Here is a 19,724-nt window from a genome sequence, read left to right on the forward strand (position 1 = left end):
TAATCAAGCTGAATGAGAAGTATGGGTCTCTTTCCAAGAACTTTATTTCAGGAGAGTCAAGTCAAGTTAAGAAAGGTAAAAAGGCTAATGTTGGTCACATGACTGTTAAACAATTAAGTGACAGACTTGAGAAAATTGAGGTAAAAACAGAGACTAAAAGGAAAAATAATAGGAATGGTAAAGTAGGGATTAACAAACACAATAACTACACACCTGATAAATATGCTCCTAGAAAAATCTATGTCAAGTGTGGTAGCATAAATCATTTTTCTGTTAATTGCAAATCTGCCATGCCTACTCCCATGTATGTTCAGTCTCAATTTCCTAACATGAATGCCATGCCTCCCATGCCTGTTAATGTTATGCCTACACAGAACATGAATGCACAGTTTGATAATATGCCATTTGCACCTAATCCTTATTATGTTGCATATAGTATGCCACAAATGCCATTTAGCATGCCTTACTGGAATAACATGTTTACACCAAGCATGCCATTTCCTGTTAGTCATAATATGCATGATAATTCTGTTGCAATGAATGGTTCCAAAGGCCCAATCCAAATGACTAAGGATGAATCTAAAATTCCTAAGTCAAATGAGATAAGACCTAAGAAACAGAAAAAGAAAGCTAACAAGGCAGGACCCAAGGAAACTTGGGTACCAAAATCAACTTGATTTGATTTTGATGTGTGCAGGGAAACAGAAAGAATCTTTGGTACTTGGATAGTGGTTGTTTAAGACACATGACTGGTGATTCTACCATGCTCACAGAGTTTAAGGAGAGAGCTGGCCCAAGTATTATTTTTGGAGATGACAGCAAGGGTTATACTGTGGGATATGGCATGATTTTAAAGGACAATGTCATCATTGAGGAGGTTGCCTTAGTGGATGGTCTCAAACACAATCTGTTGAGTATCAGCCAGCTTTGTGACAAAGGAAATTCAGTAACCTTCAACTCAGAAGCCTGTGTTGTGACTAATAAAAGAAGCAACAAAGTAGTTCTCACTGGTGTGAGAAAAGGAAATGTGTATCTAGTTGATTTCAACTCATCCAAAGCAAAGTCTGTAACTTGTCTTCTCAGTAAAGCAAGTCAGGATGAAAGTTGGCTATGGCACAAGAAGCTATCCCATTTAAACTTCAAGACCATAAATGAGCTGGTAAAGAAAGAACTGGTAAGAAGCATTCCTCTAGTGGAGTTTTCAAAGGATGGACTGTGTGATGCCTGCCAAAAAGGGAAGCAGATCAAAGCATCATTCAGGAAGAAACTTGATTCAACAATTGAAGAGCCTTTGTAACTGCTTCACATGGATTTGTTTGGACCAGTCAATGTATTGTCCATCTCAAGGAAAAGATTTTGCCTAGTAATTGTAGATGATTTCTCAAAGTTCTTTTGGACATATTTCCTAAAATCTAAAGATGAGGCTAGTGAAATCATCATCAATCACATAAGGCAAGTCAACAATCATCCTGATTTCAAAGTTAGAAGAATCAGGAGTGACAATGGAACTGAGTTCAAGAATTCTGTCATGAGAGAATTTTGTGAAGAAAATGGGATTCTGCATGAGTTTTCAGCAACAAGGACTCCACAACAGAATGGAGTAGTGGAAAGGAAGAACAGATCACTTATTGAAGCTGCAAGGATAATGCTTGAAGAATCTAAACTACCAACATATTTCTGGGCTGAAGCTGTAAATACTGCATGCTACACTCAGAACATTTCTCTGATTAATCAACCAAGATGCATGACTCCCTATCAATTGTTCAAGAACAAGAAGCCAACTCTAAACTTTCTTCATGTCTTTGGCTGCAAATGCTATATCCTGAGAAGTCAAACGGATTAAAATGGGAAGTTTGATGCTAAAGCAGATGAAGGAATTTTTGTTGGATATGCTGTTAGTAAAGCATACAGAGTCTACAATCTAAGAACCAACATTGTTGTGGAATCTATACATGTTGTGTTTAATGATAAAAAGATTGAAGGACTGAAAGATGGAGATTACCATGAGAGCCTCAAATTCGACAATGTGGAGATGGTTAGTGATGACAGTGATGATGAAAGTGATCAAGAAACAGTGTCTAAGGATAATGTAGACAAATCTACTACCAATGAAGCACAAAACTCAACATCCGTCGAGTTGCATAATGCTTCATCCGTCGGAAGGCAATCTGCGTTATCCATCAGAAAACAACCTGCCTCATCCGTCGGTACTCAAAATTCACCATCCGTCGGGTTATCAAAAGGAGCTGGAGGTCAAGACAGATCACCTATAGAAAATTCCCCTTTCTCAAATCAAAGATCCACAAACTCAGGGGGAGTTTCTAGCAAACAAAACTCAATCACACATCAAGACAACCATGAGGTCTCTTCATCTAGAGCTAATCTACCTCAACAAAGGAAATGGACAAAAGATCACCCCTTTGAGCTTATCATTGGTGATGTCTCTTCTAGAGTTCAAACAAGAAGAGCAACTCAGGAAGAATGTCTATACAGTAGCTTTCTGTCAAAGGAAGAACCAAAGAAGGTAGAAGAAGCTTTGTTGGATCCTGATTGGATTTTAGCTATGCAGGAGGAGCTAAACCAATTTGAAAGGAATAATGTATGGAAGCTAGTACCCAAACCTAAAGGAAAGAATCCAATAGACACCAAGTGGGTATTCAGAAACAAGATGGATGAAAATGGCATAGTAGTCAGGAACAAAGCTAGATTGGTTGCTAAGGGCTATTGTCAGCAAGAAGGAATAGATTTTGATGAAACATTTTCTCTTGTTGCAAGACTTGAAGCCATCAGAATCTTCTTAGCCTATGCAGCCCATGCCAATTTCAAGGTCTATCAAATGGATGTCAAAAGTGCCTTTCTGAATGGAGATTTGGAGGAAGAAGTATATGTCAGTCAACCTCCTGGTTTTGAAGATCCAAATTTTCCAGAGTATGTCTATTATCTTCTTAAAGCACTTTATGGACTGAAGCAAGCACCTAGAGCCTGGTATGACACTTTATCAAAGTTCCTTTTGGAAAATCACTTCACAAGAGGTACTGTAGATAAAACTTTATTTTTCAGAAATGTAGTTATAAACTGGAACTCTATGTATATTATGCATGGGAAAGGATTTCAAAGATTATGAAAAGTATATATACTATATACTGAATATTTTGCGACTTGGTCGCGTTAAGATATCAACTTGGTTCATTTCTTCTTGACCAAGACTTTCATGACTACTATGAGAATGCTCATATATTGTTAATTATTATACATATTATTTCGGTGGGCTTGTTGCTCACCCTTGCTTTCTTCTTTCATCACACAACAACAGATAGACAAGATGAACAGGACCAAGCTCCCAATTTGTGAGCGGATAGGAAACGTTCCGCAGTTTTCTGTAGGCGTTGATGCCATTGTAGTTGAGGTAGGAACTACCAATAGGCTAGGCTTTCAACTTTTTTTGTACCGGACTTATGTATATTTATGAATTGTAATAATGGAAAGGAATATGTAAATTATTCAGAAACCCTTTTAAGGTGTAACGGTTTATAATTGTGGAATAAAAGGACTTGTGTTATTTTTGGTATTCATCTCTGAGACTATAACTTGTGGTGTGTGTGTGTGTGTATTGTGGGGTCACAGTACTCAGTAGTTGGTTGACTGTTAAGATTAAGTATTGATAAGGGAAATGAAACTCGTGACAACCTGAATCCCCGACCCCGGATTTGGGGGTGTTACAACATTTCTGCATACACATTGTTTATATTCTGTAAGTAGTACTCAAGTCATGTTGACTTTAACTAGATATGCAGAATAGGTTGATTAATTGTACATAGATGATATCTTGTAATCCTGCATAAATGAAATGAAGTCAAGTGCCAGATTGCTACCCGACGGATAAACAACAATGCCACCCGACGGATGATCAACTAGACAACCCGACGGATGATCATGAACTCGACGGATGATCATGAACTCGACGGATGATCATGAACCCGACGGATAAAGAATTCAAACATCTGTTGACAGTGACAACATAGTCACATGCGTCGAGTGTATGCAAATGGAATGTGGAAGCCTATTCAACTGGGTTTTAGAGAACAAAGAAGCATTGCCATTTCCATGCTATTATGAAGATATTCAAAGATGTTGGAATAGAGTAATGAAGTAGCATAGTATTAGAATTGATAGTTTTTGTTTCATTATCTTGTCTTATTACTTCGTAATCTTGGTGATATATAAAAACCAAGAAGCAGCAAATAGAACAACTAACTAAGCAACCAAGGGAGAAACATTTGTAAGCTGTATTCTCAGTATTTCTCTGTAGTCTTAGTTGTTCATTTGTAAGCAGCCGTGAGCTAATTTCTACACAGAGTTCTCTTAATATATTATATATCTCTGGTGGATACATTTAAATATACAAGAAAGTTTTTAAAGACTTGTGTTTTTAATTACTTGTGTTTTGATTCACTTCAAGTTATTATTCCGCACTCTGCAAATCAACTCACACTGATATATACATATTTAAGTTAGAACAATTTTATTTGTGAAAAAGTTTCAAGAATTCCATTCAACCCCCCTTTTGTAATTCTTGTTGCATTGTTAAGGGACTAACACTCTCCTATCTACTTCTTCAATAAGTAGCTATGCGTGATGTGGGTCAAGATGTAATTGTTCTATACTAATGAAATCAGAGCATGCTTGAAAAGTATTACTCATAGCAGAAGTACCCATACCTGAGAAAGTTGGTCTGTAGATATATGTATTAGAGTGAGTAGACTCAGCAGCTTGAGGAGGTGGACTAGCAGCTTCAGGTTGAGGTTGTGGAGAATTTTCAGGTTCAGCTTCTTGCGGTTCAACTTCGGCCTCTGCTTGATCACCATGCTTAGGATCAAGTTGATCTGCTTTTGCATTCACATTTTCTTCAGGTTCATGAGCAATGTTTTTCTGTGGTTCATTTTCAGCTTGAGGTTCATCTTCAGCTCATTCTTCTTCATATTGAGCATTGATAGTAGCAAAGACATCTATCATGTGGTATGTTAGGAAATCAGCGTTTGCATTTGAATAGTTCCCTTTCTTGTGCAATTTAGTCACTATCAGTGAAGACAAGATATGAGGATCTTCCAAGATATCACTGTGAGTTGATGCCTTTTGTGCTTCTGACAGTTTTCCATTGAGCACAATCTGAAGAAACCTTGCGTATAAGATAAAGTTCTGACACTGAGATTAGTTCTCCAAAATGTGGTTCATGAATAAACGTCCAAAGTTGATGCGAAGATTATTTGTGACAGCAACCCCAACAACTTGATTGAAAATAGTCAGTCCATGGAATCCACCAGTCTTGGGAGCCAAGTAGTGAGACAATATATTGAAGAACAGATTCCATTCCTTTGGAAGATGACTTTTGTTGAAGTGCTTTGGAAAGTTGTCATTCTCTGTCAATGTGCTCTTTATTGCTCTGAAAAAGCTGAGTAATTCCCAGTCTTCTGGAATGTCATCAAAATTATCACGAGGTAGCTAAAGATGTTCATTTAAATCGTCTTATGTGATTCTGATTGTATCATCACCAATAGTAAAGGAGAAAGCTAATTGTTCATCATCAGAAGAATTTGTAGCGGTTGTATGCACATGCCTGAGAAGCTCAACATTCAATTTCACATTAGTAGTTAATGCGAAGCGCACAATGGAGTGTTTATTTAGAAAACGGATCCATGTCTCAAAATGTACCATTTTAACTGGATCACGTTCAATAATAGAAACAAAATTTTTTTTTGGAATCTGAATATTATTCGCCATTTAATTAAAATGAGAATAATATTGGGATTTAAAACAAATTTATTTGCGCCCTTCGAATTATGAGATAAAATAAATTGACCATACATAAAAAACACACTTTTTAAGAGATTAACCAAACAAGGCCTAAAAATTAAATTAAGAATAAATCAAGTAACAGTTTTTTCTAAACAAAGCTTTAAACAAGCAACAACTAAGTAATTCGATCTTCAAAAATACTCGGTAAAAGTTGTGGATTTTGGACTCAAAATGATCCTTATGTTATGGGCTTTCAAAATCTACAAAAATTAAAAAATTTGGCAGAGTTCTGTTACGGATTTGATCAAAACAACATTTCTTCCCTCCTGCGATTCTTGCTGTTGTGTGTATATAATCGAAAAGAAGTGAATTATGTATATATACTCGCAACACAACCAACAAAAAACAAAAGCACTAAGTGTTGTGTGGCGACAGCTTCCTGTGGCGACCACGGAGCACTGTAGTGTCTCTGTGGCGACCACAGAGAAGTGTTGGTGCTTGGGATCCTTCTGTGGTGACACAGAGGGACTACACTTACAAAAATTCTAAGTGGATCCTCTATGGCGACACAGGAGAGTTGTACTTAGAATAATTCTGAGTATAAACTCTCTATGGTGACACAGATGAGTTTTACTTAGAAAATTTCTAAGTCTTTCTCTCTGTGGAGACACAGATGAGTTGTACTTAGAAAATTTCTAAGGCTTTCTCTCTATGGAGACACAGATGAGTTATACTTAGAAAAATTCTAAGTCTAAAACTCCTGTTGCGACCCAACAACCTCTGAGCTGCTGAAATTCATTTTAAACATCTTTTTTAAAAAAATCATTTAAAAGAATGTTTAAAACAAATAATAAATCACCATTATATTTTACTACTTATACAACTATTATCATTTTATTGATAATACTATATTTTTATGAAAAATGATTATGCTACAGTATTTTAATATTAATTTCAATGAACCCCTTTAAATATTAATTATATAAAGTCCATTGAAATTAAATTAAATAGCTTTATCAATATGAATGTGCTCAAACATATATATATATATATATATATATATATATATATATTGTATGCAAGCACATAAATGATTGAATTACGAGAAATAATTAATGGCATGTAAATTCAGATGTCCTTAAGATATTGAAATTAAATAACAAGTGAATTTAACCAGTATAAATTGCAGTTATTGACTTCTAAGTTAATTAGAAAGATTTAACATCCCAAGTTCACTAACTAACTTAGAGAAAGTGTTTTCATCAAGTGGTTTGGTGAAGATGTCTGTAATTTGATCCTCAGTGGGTACAAAGTGTAACTCCAAAGTGCCATTTGTGACATGCTCTCTGATAAAGTGATACATGATATCAATGTGCTTGGTTCTCGAGTGCTGAACTGGATTGTTTGATATTGCTATTGCACTTGTATTGTCACAAAATATTGGGATATTTGATACCAAGAGACCATAATCCCGGAGTTGGTTCCTCATCCACAAGATTTGAGCACAACAGCTTCCAGCAGCTATGTATTCAGCTTCAGCAGTTGATGTGGATACTGAGTACTGCTTCTTGCTATGCCAGGATACCAATCTTCTCCCAAGAAACTGACAGCTTTCTGATGTACTTTTCCGGTCAATCTTACAACCTGCAAAATCTGAATCTGTATAGCCAACTAGGTCAAAACCTGTACCTTTAGGGTACCAAATGCCAAGATTTGGAGTTCCCTTAAGGTACCTAAATATTCTTTTAACAGCTATAAGATGAGACTCTTTTGGTTCAGCTTGAAGTCTAGCACATAAGCATGTTGCAAACATAATATGTGGTCTACTTGCTGTGAGATAAAGTAATGAGCCTATCATACCTCTGTAGCTTGTGATGTCAACTTTCTTACCAGTTTTGTCATGATCAAGCTTGGAGGCTGTTGGCATGGGGGTCTTTGCTAGAGTTGAATCTTCCAGATTATACTTGTTGAGAATTTCTCTGATATACTTGGATTGATAAATGAATATACAATCTTTCCTTTGACTCACTTGTAATCCAAGAAAGTAGTTTAACTCTCCCATCATGCTCATCTCGTACTTACTCTGTATTAGCTTAGAGAATCTCTTGCAAAGATCATCATTAGTAGAACCAAATATAATATCGTCATCATATACTTATACTAATATCATATTAGATTTGTGCATTTTGTGAAATAGAGTTTTATCTATGACACCTTTAGTAAAACCATTTTCAAGTAAAAACTCAGAGAGAGTGTCATACCATGTCCTTGGAGCTTGCTTAAGACCATAGAGAGCTTTGAATAGAAAGTATACAAAATCAGCCAGATTTGGATCTTCAAAACCTGGAGGTTGTTCCACATACACTTCTTCTTCTAGCTCCCCATTCAGGAATGCACTCTTCACGTCCATTTGATAAACTTTGAATTTTGAATGTGTCACGAATGCCAGAAACATCCTGATTGCCTCAATTCTAGCCACTGGTGCATAGGTTTCATCATAATTTATACCCTCTTCTTGAGAGTAACCTTTAGCTACCAGTCTGGCCTTATTTCTCGTTACAATGCCATCTTCATCTAGCTTGTTCCTGAATACCCATTTAGTGCCTATCACTGACTTGTTCTTTGGTCGGGGTACCAGCTTCCATACCTTCTGCCTCTCAAACAGATTGAGTTCTTCTTGCATAGCAATAACCCAATATGGATCTTCCAATGACTCCTCCACTTTTTTAGGTTCCATTTCTGACAGAAACCTTGAAAAGTGACATTCATTATGAGTGGCATGTTTAGTTCTTACTCCTGTGTCAGTATCACCAATGATCAACTCAAAGGGATGGTCTCTGTTCCAAACTCTTTGACGAGGCAGATATGATCTTGATGTTTCCCCTTGTTCATTCTGATGTTGAGTGTGAACTGTAGATCCTCTTCCTGCTCCCCCTGAGTTGTTGTCACCATGACTGGATGATTCTGATCTGTTTGTAGTGGTTCTTGATGGGGTTCCTGAATGATTATCATGATCATTATTTCCACCATTATCACCACTTGCTCCTGAATCAGCATTTCCATGTACTATAGGCACAGATCTAGCAATCTCAGGTTCTATTATATCCAAAGGATCATCTGATAAATTTTCAATTTCCAGAGATTCAGAATCCGTTTCTCTTGGCAGACTTACCAGCTTGGTGTCGTCGAATGTTACATTAAGGCTTTCAATCACCTTCTGATCAGTAATCATATAAACCCTGTAAGATTTAGATTCCAGAGAATAGCCAAGAAATATGCCTTCTTCTGCTTTAACATCAAAATTTCCTAGATGTTCGTTTCCTTCCTTTAGCGCAAAGCATTTAGCACCAAACACATGAAAGTATTTTAGTGTTGGTTTCTTGTAAGCCATTATCTCATAAGGAGTCTTGTCATGATCTTTATTAATCAGGGTACGATTTTGAGTGTAACATGCCGTGTTGACAGCTTCAGCCCAGAAGTAGGTAGGAAGGCTTGATTCACTTAGCATAGTCCTTGCTGCTTCAACCAAGGTACGATTCTTCCTTTCTACTACCCCATTTTATTGTGTAGTCCTTGGAGCTGAATACTGTCTCGAAATACCTTTCTCTGTACAAAATATATTTAGAAATGCATTCTTGAATTCTGTCCCATTATCTGATCTGATCTTTCTAACAGGTAATTTTGCTTCCATCTCAGTTTTCTTTATATGATCCACTATCAGCTAAGGTGCTTCATCCTTGGATTGTAAAAACAACACCTATGTGTATTTGGAGAAGTCATCAACCATCACTAAAGCATATCTTTTCCTTGATAGTGACAATACGTTCACTGGACCAAATAAATCCATGTGAATCAACTGAAGAGGTTCATTTATACTTGTCATTTCCTTGCTTCTGTGTGATGCTTTCTTTAATTTCCCTTTTTCACATACTTCACGGAGTCCTTCTTGACATAATTCCATCTGTGGTAGTCCTCTCACTAGCTCTCTCTTGATCTGAGAGTTCATTGTCTTGAAATTCAAGTATGAGAGCTTCTTGTGCCATAGACAACTTAGTTCTAATGAAGTTTTGCTATAGAAACATCTTATTAATTCATCACAGGTAGACTTCAAGTCAGCTACATACAGATTCCCTTTCCTTACTCCTTGTAAAGCAAGCTTCTCATCTTTCCTGTGAGTGATCAAACATCTTTCTGTTCTAAAATCAACATTGTATCCCCTGTCACAAAACTGACTTATGCTCAGAAGATTATGCTTTAATCCTTCCATAAGAGAGATGTTTTTAATGATGACATTGCCAATTTTCAAATTTCCATATCCCTTAGTAAATCATTTACTGTCATCTTCAAAGGTAACTATAGGGCCAGCTTTCTCAACCACTCCTGTGAGTAGGGACTTTTCTCCTGTCATGTGCCTAGAACACCCACTGTCCAGAATCCACATGATCTTTTCCATTCTCACCTTACCCTGCAAACACAGATTGATTAAGAAGACTTTGGTACCCAAGCTTTCTTGGGTCCTGAAGGTTTAGGGGTAGAAACAGTATCAACAAATGAAACCTTAACAGGCTTAGCTCTCACTTTCACTAACTCCTTCTCAGTGCTAGTCTTATCAGAGATGTTAGACTTAGAGACAGGAGGTACTACAGTCTTAGCCTGTGTGCTCATTACCCATGCTTGTCTTAGTGTCAGTGTACGTGATAGTAGTTGCATGATAAGCTTTAAAATATTCAGACATGGTAAAAAATGCACATGGCATATATCTAACTACACCACAGGGTTCATGAAAGCTAGGCATGTTAGGCATGGAAGGCATACTGGAAGATGCAACAGTATCTACTTTAGCTTTAGTGCATGCATGTGTAAGGTGTGCAGCAGAATTATAATTATTACATAACTTCCTAGATGCAGATGAGGAAGATGCAAAATCAGATTTTTTATTTACACCTACCTTGCCATATCTGTTCTTCTTAGTCTTAACCTTAGCACCCTCACTAGTCTTAGAGTTAAATATTGGGTCTGGTTTCTTAGATGTGTCAGGTTCCTTACTATCCACCTTATTACCTGGGTCAGCTATGGATTTAGCTTTACTATCTGGAACCTTATGAGTCTTAGGGGATTCCTCTTCCTTCTCTCTATCTTCAGTAATCAATTCCTCATTGACTAGCAAACTTACTTCATCCAAAGGTTCTGAAACAGACTCAGTGAATAACGGAGATACAGCATCCTTAATAACATATGGAACCTTTTCTGAGACAAATATGTTTATCTCAGATGTGCCACTATGTTTATTACTGTTTAGCTTTGTATAGTCAAGTCCTATTGAAGTCTTAGATTTAAATCTTTGACTATCTATTATCTCCTTCTGAGTCAAAGCTGCATTCTTAAATGCCTGTAACTTCTTTTCTAAGTCAGCAATTTGGGTTCTAAGAATGGCTTCTATGCCTGCATTGCATTTAACCTTATTCTCTAGATATTCATTCTTTTGCTTAAGGTCTTCTAGTCCAACTACAAGCAATTCTAATTCTTCATTCCTAGAGGTTAAACTCTCAGATTTAAGAACTAACTTATCATTTTCCATTTTATATGAAAGCATGCTTGTATGAACATTATACAATTCTAAAGTAAGTTCATGCACAGTAGATTTGTATTCCGACACAGTCATATCTATAGTGGTAAGTTCCGGAACCTGAGATGATTGCGATGATTCCTCTGCAGAGTTTGCCATAAGAGCCAGATTCACGTACTCTTCCTCTTCACACGAATCAGTATCATCCCAGCTTTTTCCTTCAGCAATGTATGCTCTTCCCTTTTCCTTTACCACATAAGCATTCAGCTTCTATTTCAGCTTCTCATTTTTCCTTTTCAAATCTTCATAAGTTTCCTTTTTTTCATAGGAGTCATTTGACTTTGCTGCCTTGGGTTTTCTGCAATTAGATGCAAAGTGCCCTAACTCATTGCAGTTATAGCATCTTATTTTGCTCCTATCTATCCAGCTTGACTTGTAGCCTCCTCTGGAGCTTGACCCTGATGAGTAGCTTCCTTTCTGAAATCTCCCTGATAAACCCCTTGGTTTATAGTTGGGATTTCTTCTGAATCTAACATGACTAAATTTTGCAGCCATATAGGCCATAGATTTGTCCTCCAACTGTTCAAGTTCTTCTTAAGTATAGAACTCACTTTCATCCTCTGGCTCACCATGAGCAATTTCAGCTACGACAATTTCTTTGATTGTTGAGGAGGGTGCAACCTTATTTTCTTGAGCTTCAGGTTCACGAACTACAAGAGCAGTGGTTTTTGCAAGTGTCGTACTCTTACTGTCAAGAGAACTAGGTCCATAGATAACACCTCTCTGCTCTTGCTCCAGCTCATGTGTTCTCAACTTTCCATAGATCACATCTAGAGACATAGTGATAAAATCTACTCTTTCTCTGATTGATGTGTTCTTTTGTTGCAGGTGAACTGAGAGCGTTAGAATAAACTTTCTGTTGGACTCACGTATAGGATAAATTTTCCCTTACAACTTTAATTCACTTAACAGTCTTGTATATCTCTCAAAGAGTGAAGACAATGCTTCTCTGGGTAAAAGTTTGAATGCCTCATACTGAGTCATCAGAATATCCATCCTATTTTCTTTGACTTCTTCTGTACCTTCCATTAAAAGCTCAATGGTTTCCCACATATCTTTCGCACTGTTACTTCCTAGAAGTTGATGACTCATATCTTTATCAGTCGATTCCACAATTATGAGTTGAAGGCTTGTGTCCAGATTTATCAACTCCTTGTCAGTTTCCGTATATTTAGACGATACCTGGGAGTGGATGAGGAAGGAATTCTTACACCAGCTGTGGTTGTGGATTCAGCAACTACTTCCATCGAAACATAAAGGCCATTCAGTAATATCCCAATGTAAAGTGGATTCGAGGCTTTCATAAATAGCATCATCTTTTTCTTCCATAGGTTGTAATTATCTCTATCGAATACGGGAACCTTTATACTTCCAATTCATTGGTTGTTCATCATCTTGGCGGAATTAAATAATTTAAAGTTCAAAAATTTTAAGAAATGAAAATTTTTGAAAATTAAAAAATTCAAGAAATTTTTCAAGAACTCGTTTCTTTCTACGGATCTTGATTTGTATGTCAATCAACAAGCTCTGATACCAATTGTTAGTCCCAAAGTATCATAGAAGGGGGGGTTGAATACGATACCTACAATCTTTTTCGATTCATTTCCAGTTCTTCGTTAAAGTACGGAATCAAAATAACACAAAACAATTCGAGGAATATATCGTTTTATTAATATAAATCTTGAGGTTGCTACAATCTAATCAAAGTATTAATTAGCTACAATAAATTCAGCAGCATAACAGTATGTTTACAAGAGTAATAAATGTGAAGCTTTAATGGAGATCTCGTAAGCTTTCTGTGTTTGCTAAAGAAGATAACTAACTAAATGAATACATTTAGTAGCTGCTTTGTATTCTTTCAAATTCAATGGACAGGTGGCCAATTTTTGTCCACACATTTCATTAAACTTTGCTGCATTTGAAATCAATGAACAACACTTCTATGGCGACTGAGCTCTGTGGCGACAGAGTTCCCTTGTGCCTTTCTTTGTGGCGACTAAACTCTGTGGTGACAGAGTTCTATGGCGACTGATAGACACTTAGTCTATTTCTGTGGCGACTAGAACTCCTATGGCGACCAGATAGACACTTAGTCTATTTCTGTGGCGACTAGGACTCCTATGGCGACCTGTTGAGAGGGCTGTCATGACCTAGAGTATTTTTGCTCTTGTTCAATCATTTCCTTCTGTAATTGTATCAAAATACTTTCTTGAATACCGATGTTTGGTGCACTGGTCTGGTTCACAAATAGCTAGCATTGAGAGGATCCTAATTCAATTTGTCTTGTGTTTTTGAGTTGATACATATTGGTGTTTATCCATTACTTCTTTCACTGAATCCTTGATCTGTAACACTTGAAATCAATACATGTAACTGATGCTTAAAGTCCCTTGATGTCTTATTCTACATGGTTGCTTGAACATGACAATGAACTTCTTCCCATGATCTGTAGGAGAACTTAAGGAGTCAATCACATCATTTGGTTCTTTGTGTTTATCCTGTTTTCATCTGTAGGGTTTCTGTGCTTCACAGTTATTGTTTATCTGTTTATGTTTTCATGTTGAGTTATAAATCCTCGATTACATGTTACATTACATTATGCTATACACCAATGCCCCAGCCGCTTTCATGGATTTAATGAACAGGGTGTATAAGGAGTACTTGGATAAGCTTGTGATTGTATTTATTGATGACATCCTCATATACTACCAGATTGATTTGGGATTGTTTTCTATATCTGATAACCCTAAAGAGGGAAGGCACACAGATATATAAATCATAAAATTATGTATTATAATTTCTCTACAATCAATAACAATTTAAATATGACAGTTATTTCTATATATTTAAGCATCCTAACATATTAATCGCATACCAAATAAACAAAAATCATTTAGACAATTATAAAGTTGATGAATCAAGAACAGCTCACCGGAGTCCCTCGTGAATGCTATGCCCCTATTTCGACTTTCCCGTCATCTTGGGCTTTGCAACTTCAGGCGTCTCAACGGACTATTTACCGTTCCTTGCTTCTTCATCTTTATAATTATTATAATAGTAGATGTTTATTGGGTACTTGATTTATATGATATTCTGCTTAAATATATATATATATATATATATATATATATATATATATATAAACTGTATGTTATCTTGTTATAGATTGCAGAGGTGAGGTTTTTAGCTTGCCATTAATGTATAAAGAAAAGAAATTTGTGTAAGAAAACTCAGAGAGAAAATAACTCAGCAAGTGATCTCGATTTCTAAACTCATAAAAATACTGATAATTTTTTTGTTACAATATCAAAACTATAGTAAATAGTAGCAAGCATAAAAAATAGTAAAATTTACTGTAACAAATAGTAGGAAGCATTAAAAGTTGAGTGGAACAAAGTTCAAAATTTCGGAATGAATAGTAACCAATGAATAGTAACCGATGAATACTGAAAATTGAATAGTAATTATGAATATGAATAGTAAAAAATTAAATATTAATATTAAAATTTGAAAATTAAATGAGACCTCCAACAAAATTACTAAGAGATAATAATAAAAGTTATATATCTAAAATAATAGCAAATCTATTAATTTATTTTATAGTAGAAAATAAATAAACAAAACAAATGTGGAAGAAAATTTTATATAGATAGTTAATATATTTATATAAATAAAATAAATAAATATTTGATTTATTGAAGATTATAAGTTAGAAAGTATTAAAATAATAGCAGATTAAAACTTTACTTTTAATAAAGATATAAATCAATATATTGAAAGTTGTAAAATAAGTATGCAAATAATAAATGAAAAATTAGATATTATAGCTAGGTTGCGAACAATGTTGGAAGAGAGAGATGAAAAAATTAGAACACTGGAAGAAGAAAATCTTTTAATAAAATGAGAAAATTTTATTAAAGAAACTAATTTAGAAATTCAAATAAAAGACTTAAAAGAAGTATTAACTGAACAATAAAAATTAATAAATGATTTAAGACAAAAAATTAAAAAATGAATTGGATGGATCCAAATGCAAAAACTAGAAATACGAGAAAAATAAAACTTTTAATAAAAAATCAAGAAAAATTAGAAATAGAACTAGATAAATTGCTCGAAAGAAAAAATAAAATTGAATGGACAAGAGAAAATAGGGATGAAATAATAAGATGTTATCAACAACTTGGAAATATGATAATAACATTTAGAAATAACAAACTATGAATCCAAGGACTTAAAAGAATAATTTTATCAAGTAATATAACTGGATAATAATACAGTTCGAAAAAATGTCATCGGAAAAATCAACTGAAAAACAAGATGTATATTATCAAATGGATGAATACGAAGAAGGAACATCACAAACTCTAAGTTTTAAACCGGATATATATAATCAAATCCAAAGTGAAATAGAAGAATTAACAATAAAAAAGATATTCAAAACATCATATTTTGAAAGAAATAAAGAAGTTAGATATATAGCTCAGAAACATGAAAATATAATAGATATAGATAAGATAAATGGAAAAGTAAAAATAAATTTAATAAAAGATGGTTTGATAAAAATAGAACTATCCAAATTAATACAAAAGGAAGCAAATAAACTAAAAAATATTTAAAGAGTTAATGGAAGAAGAAAGACAAAAATATGAACCTATAAAACAAGAAATGAGAAAAGATGAATTAGAAGAATTAAGCAAAGAAAATGCTAAATTAAAAACTAAAACTAATATAGAATGGTTAAATAGATATAAATTTTATAAAAGAAAATATAAAACCCAAAAGAAAGAATTAAAAGAAACAAAGTTAGAAGTAATAAATGTTTTAAAAGAAATAGATAATTTAAAAAATGAGATAAATCAATTAAAGATAGAATTAAAAGGAAAGGAAATTATTAAGTCTGACGATAGTAATCCAGAAACGAATAAAAAACAAGGTGAGAGTAGTAATACAAGTGAATCAGATAGTAATCTAGAAGAAGAAGGATTAAATTACTTAGAAGAATCAGATAATGAGGAAAAGGAAATAATAATAAAAGAGAATAAAGAAATATTAGAAGCCCTTGGAAAAACCGTAAATGCAATTATATCAAATGAAGAAAAAAGCGATGAAAGTGATATAGAAGAAAGAGAAACTTCACATAAACAAACAAATTATGAAACCGAATCAGATAATATAATGGATGAGGATGTATACCCAGAAGAAGAAATAAAAGAGCATATAATAACTAAAAATAATATTAAGATGCCAGGAAATATACCTATAGGACAACAAAATGAAGTACAAGATTTCATAGGATCAATAAACCAAGGAATAAATATAAATGGATATTTTCTAGATTTAGACAATGTCTACGACGATCAAGAAATAAATAGAAGAATAAAAGATTGAAATTTAGGAATGTATATAGCCTTAATGAATTCAAAAAAATATAGAAGATCTGGATTATGTTTTTGAATTAATATCAAAAACAATAGTAGGAAAGACATATTTTGGTTAGAAAATATTATTTATGAATTAAAGGGACAAGTAAGAACGTATGCTAGAAGCTGGAAAGATACGTTAAACGCATTTGATATATTATTAAAAAGAGAATTTCTAGGAGAAAGATGGTTTGTAGCTCAAAAAAATATAATAGTAGAAAGAAAATTAGAGATAACAATGTATCTAAATAAAATAAAATGTTGTAGGATTAGTAAATTACCAGAATATACCATAAGTTTTACTAAATTCTAGTTCTGAGGATGGAAAATTGGATTTGTAGTCATAAAATTTTGTTATCTTTTCAAAGGCTTCTATATAATCTTTTGGATATTTAATTCTGTCTGATATAGAAACTTGAGGTTTTAGTTATTCTGGTTTGGATATTTCTGTTTGGGTAAGGGTTGATATTGTAGGAGTTGTAGCTAGTCTTGATACAAAAGTTTGGGGTGTAATATTTTTGGTAAGCTTTATAGCTCCTTCAAGATTTTTTATAAGGTTATTAACTTCTTGGGTCAAGGTTGCAATTTGTTCATTCTTCCTCTTGATTTCTTCTAGTATCATTTCCATCGGTTGAATATTCTTGTTATCCCTGTCCATTTTCTCTACTAAGAAAATCTGCAAGACCATTTTTAGTACCTGATATATTTTTAATAATAAAATCATAACAACTAAAGAATGCTTTCCAATTTCTTCTCTTATTTAATTCTGGTAAAGGGTCAATTTTATTGAATATAAATGATCTTACTTGAGTGTTATCTGTTCTTACAACAAATTTTACAAGTAGTAAATGATAATGAAATCTTTTAATTCCTAATTTTACCGCTAATAATTCCTTTTCATTAATATGATAATTCTTTTCATTGGGTTTCCAAGTTCCAGCTGCATATCCACATATTAAACGGTTTTCTTTATCAATATCGTCTTTTTCAAAAGCTACTAATACTGCTCCCCATCCTATATCACTAGCATCTGTAAATAATTCTAATTGATTAGTATCTTTGGGTAATCGTAGTTTAGGTAAATTTTCTACCTTTGTTTTTAGTACTCTTATTGCATTTGTATGATCTTCTTTCCACTCAAAAGTTTTATTTTTCTTTATTAAATCTTGTAGTGGTTTTCTTAATTTTGGTAAGTCTTTTATATAATCTGAAGCGTAATTTACTATTCCTAAGAATTGTTGTACTTCTTTTTTATTTTCTAAAGTTTCTTTAAAATTCTTTATTTTTGTTGAAATATGTTCTTGTAATTGAATTCCTTCGGAATCTAAAATATATCCTAAATATTCTATTTTGTGTTTAAATATTTCTGATTTCTGTTACGACCAGCATTTTGTGTAATTGTGAACTTTGTATAATATTAGATCCGAATGCAAATATACTTAATGATTGTACGTTGTGTGAATGCAAATTTCTACATTATAAATTGCTTTATGTAGAATATGATTTTTTCAAAGCAAAAGTTTATTTATTTCCCTTATTTTTGATTTATAAGGAATATTCTAAACCTTGGAAAAAAATTCTTTTAAAAGTTATTTCATTCACAAATTTCAAAAGTGATCTTATAAAATTTCTAAAAATCCAAGTTATTTTATGGTATAAATTTTATTATTTTTGAACTTATATTTTATTTTATAAATATAAATCTTTAAAAATTTATTTGTTATAATTAGAAAAGTTACATGGAAACCCTTGCATGCAAATCACTCTTCCATTCTATTAAAGGGCAAAGGAGACCTTTCCAACCCCACTAACTCACTTATTGTTAACCAAATTACCACATTAACCTTACATGCAAAATGGCCTAACTTTAACTAGAGGGTATTCTTGTACATTCTCATTTCCACTCATTTCTTTTAGTCAATCAAATGCATAAAACCAAAAACAAAATGTGAGAAATCATTTCACTCACTCCACACTCCAACTCACCTCTCTATTTCTCTCCTCCCCCTCCCTCTCCTTGCTCTCGGCCGTGAACCCCCTCCCCCACTCCCTTCCATTTTTCCATCCCATTTTTCATATTCCCTAGTATAATTCTTCCACCTACATTTATTTTATATACTTCCCAAGAGTTTTGTGATTTGGAAGATGAAGTTTCATGATTGCATGTGTAGCTTTTGTATGATCTCCAAAGAGAAACTCTTGATTCTTGTGAATTCAAGAGCTCTCTATGAGATACATTTTATATATGTTTTAACTAAGTGTTTTATGGAGAAACCATGCTTTAAAAACCTTTGCATGCTTCTGAAATTTCACTATATAATCATGTTTATCCATGCACGCTAGTTTTAAGATGTTAATATGATGATCAACCATGTTGTGTATGCTACTCTTCTCGAAATCATGTTTTCATGTTTAAAAATCTATAAATTTGAATTATTTGTGCTTAAAATAGATTATTTCCATGATATATTTCTTAATAATAGTTAAGAGAAGATATATTTCATGATTATTAAGGTTGAGTAATAGGTACAAGTCGAATTTACAAGAATTTAAACTCTATGTTTTTGCCGAAATCTTGTTAAGTGTTTTCCATGAGTTTTATATTATATTTTTATTTGGATGTTGGTGTTCTAGGGCATGGATGATCTCCACTCCTATTGAGGCACTATTTTAGGATGTTGATGCACTAGGTTTGCTTTGGTAAAAGTTGAATATTTGGTTAATAAGTGGGAGTCAAGGTGGAAAGCGATTAGTTAATGTTTGCATTTTTCCAGATTTGATGCACTAGTTTATGGGGAAGTTTTGAATAAGCATTTGTTGTTCACTTTGAGGCCTAAGCCACCAGAAGCTAGCACTATGAGTATACAATAGGTTTTAGGTGTTTG

Source organism: Apium graveolens, chromosome 2, assembly GCF_009905375.1.
Source record: "Apium graveolens cultivar Ventura chromosome 2, ASM990537v1, whole genome shotgun sequence".
NCBI classification, from domain to species: domain Eukaryota; kingdom Viridiplantae; phylum Streptophyta; class Magnoliopsida; order Apiales; family Apiaceae; genus Apium; species Apium graveolens.